Source organism: Pteropus alecto, unplaced genomic scaffold, assembly GCF_000325575.1.
Source record: "Pteropus alecto unplaced genomic scaffold, ASM32557v1 scaffold81, whole genome shotgun sequence".
NCBI lineage: Eukaryota > Metazoa > Chordata > Mammalia > Chiroptera > Pteropodidae > Pteropus > Pteropus alecto.
The window spans coordinates 13119956-13123367 of NW_006433378.1; the positions used below are offsets into that span (position 1 = coordinate 13119956).

Sequence of the window (3412 nt, forward strand, 5' to 3'; positions counted from 1 at the left end):
AAAAAAAATAAAGTAAACCTAGAGTGAGCAGAAGGAAGGAAATAAAGATTACAAGAGAAATAAACAAAATAAAGAGTAGAAAAATAATAGGAAATTGATTAAATTAAAGTTAGTTTTTTGAAATGACTAAAAAATGACAAATCTTTAGCTAAACTAAGAAAAAAAGAGAGAAGATTCAAATAAATAAAATTATAAACAGGAGACATTATAATTGATGCCACAGAAATAATGATTGTAAGATACTGCTAAGAAAAATTATACGCCATTAAATTGGATAACATAGGAGAAAGGGATAAGTTGCTAGAAATGCACGATCTACCAAGTCTGAATTGTGTGGAAACAAAAAATCTGAACAGACAAAAAGGATATCTCTAGATAGATGACAGATTAGATAGATAGATAGATAGATAGATAGATAGATAGATAGATAGATAGATAGATAGATAGATGGGTAGATAGATAATTTCACAGAAAAAGTCGGAGGTAATTATATTGGGAATCTGCAATGGCAGCTATTAAAGGATTCACAAAGCCTTAAGGTAAGTCACAGCATAAATTGCTGAGAGATTTGAGTAAGTAAATTAAGACAAGAAATTTGGACTGTTTTGGCCAATAGTACATCAAATCTATGTAGGCATAAGTCAGACAATTAAAAGCCATTAGGACATCCACCATTAAAAGGCAAACTCATGGGAGAAAATAGACCTACTGCAAATGGGAATCTCAGAAGCCAAAGCTGCAAAATTGGTGAGCATGGATAGAGCACTTAAAAGCTGTTAAAGTGCTTGCATCTAACCCTAAGACTCTCGTGATAGGATAAATTGGTCAGGAAACAGATTAGAAGATGACATAGAAAAATATTAACACTGGTTCTGTGATTACAAAATAGTAAAAATAAAATAATAGTAATTTAATATCCAGAAGACAAAAAAGGGAATGATGAAGAAAGATAAATGTTAAAAGGAAAGCAATTAAAATAAACTGTACAGAGGTTATGAAAATGACATAGAACATATAAAATCTATACATTATTAGATGTAGTAAAGTGTATAATATATATAACAAAATTTATTTTTTTATTATTATTTTATTTTTATTTTTAGGCGAGGCAACCCTCGGTTGCCTCACAGATTGCAAGGACCTTGTCAGTTTACAACCCCTTATTTTTTGTATTTTTTAAAAACCTACGGTACCTGGTCTTCCTAGGTGGTCTCCCATATTTTTTAAAAACCTATGGTACCTGGTCTTCCTAGGTGGTCTCCCATCCAAGTATTAACCAGGCCCGACCCTGCTTAGCTTCCGAGATCAGATGGGATTGGGCTTGTTCAGGGTAGCATGGCCATAGACTATAACAAACTTTAAAACAGACGAGAGGGCATCTCTCAGAATGAGATGAAAAGATTAGAGATAAAATCATAAAGGAGAAATTCATGTGTAAGATTGAGAATGAAACACTTGATGTTACTGGAAAAGATATTGAATAAATAAAAAAAATAAAATGTGATAAAGAAAGCTTAATTCACTGAATAGTTGACTTATTTAAAATCAAATGATATTAAAATCAAGAAAAAACACTTCAATAAATTTGGATAAAATGAATACATTTAAATATTACTAAAAAATCCAAATTTTCCTAGAAAACCAATTAATTTATGTGGAAAGAAAGAAAAATATGTTGAATTTATCTTCTGTCATACAAAATGTCAAAGGACAAAAGGGAAATTGCTATATTATTTAAAGAGGAAAGGTTTATAAGAATTCAAAACACAATTGCTTTTTTATTCGTGTGTGAAGATAATCAAAAGGTACTTTTAGATATGCAAAATTACAGAAAATATACCATCCACATGAACTTCATGAAAAAAACATTTCTTCATTACATATTCCAGTCAATTGACACTGAAAAATAAATAAAAATGAATACAGAATATAAAAGTGCTGTCAGAGAATATCGGAAGCAGTTACATACATATGGCATATAAATAACTTTATATATGGTTCCAAATGGAAGTTCAAAATATCAGCTGTCAATCAAACCTTGAAGGTAATAAACTAAGAAAGATATAAAAATAAACTATCTTTGTGAACTTACATTAAAGGTTAGGCAACTGTGGTTTTATTTTGTCATGTAAATATTTAAAGAACCACATATTTAATTACACATTTTGATTTTTTGATTATTTTATAGAACTTTTTATTTATAAAAATAACTCATAGGCAATAATTTAAATATACCAAAGTATATGAAGATATGATTTTTAATCTATCTTCCACACTGATGTAATTTCACATTCAAAATGTGGTCAATGTGCATCTGTCTTTACTTTTCTTCTCATAAATGTTTATAAAGCAATTAAAGTGGAAATCTCAGGAAGAACTTATTTGTAGTTTATGTTCAAATAAAATAACCAAAGAAATGTTTTGCCATCATTAATATCTTTGTAAAAATTTTACCACAAAGGAGTAATTTCTCCTAGGTGATGTGATATTGGATAGTTTGAAGTATTAAATATGGCCAGATTGATACCTTTACTTTGTGAGAAAGTCAGACTTTGCAAGAGAAATTAAAAGATAATGTAAACCAAGTGAAAATAAAAATCTAACATCAAATTTTGTGGAATGCAGCAAAGATAGTACTAAGAGAGAAATTTAGTGTTGACTAAATATATTAGAAAAAAATATCAAAATTCAATAATCTAAGCATTTATCTTAGAAAATAGAAAAATAAGAGAATTTAAGCTTAAAGCATGCAGAAGAAATAAAAAAAAGTATAACAGAAATCAATTAATTTGAACAGGAAAACCAAAAGTTCCATCTTTGAAAAAATTTTAAAAATGATAAAATTCTAGTGAAGCTAACCAAGACAAAAAGAGAAAAGACAAAAATGAGTGTTCTTCATTCATTGACTCCTACCTATTCAATAATTCAAAAAAATGAAATAAAAATATACTGATTTGATTCAAAGAAATAGAACTGCCTTTATTTGCAGATAACATGATTGTCTATATAGAAATCCAAAAGAATTGCTAAAAAAATTCCTGGAACAAATAAATAAGTTTAGCAAGGTCACAGTAAACAATGTTAATATGTCAAGGTCAATGACTTTTCTATGAACAGCAATTAACAATTGGAATTTGAAATTAAAAACAAAACAAAATCCAGCAGTGCCATTGACAATAGCACCCAAAAAGGAAACAAATGTAACTGTAACAAAATATGTACAGGACCTATATATATAGAAAACTATAAAACTCATATTCAAAAACTCAAAAATCTAACACTGTGGAGAAATTTTTCCTATGCCAATATAAAGTATATGTTAACATTTCTGAAAATATTATATATTTTTTATGAACATTTTAGTAAATGATCGCAGATGGTGAGAATTGGGATTCTCACTGTTTGAGTAGAA

At 28.3% G+C, this 3412-nt stretch overlaps 1 pseudogene; it reads right to left on the bottom strand.

The window, feature by feature from the left end:
* Nucleotides 1-1228: 1228 nt before the first annotated feature.
* On the bottom strand, nt 1229-1347 carry LOC112476923 (annotated as a pseudogene).
* Between the last annotated feature and the right edge of the window lie 2065 nt (nt 1348-3412).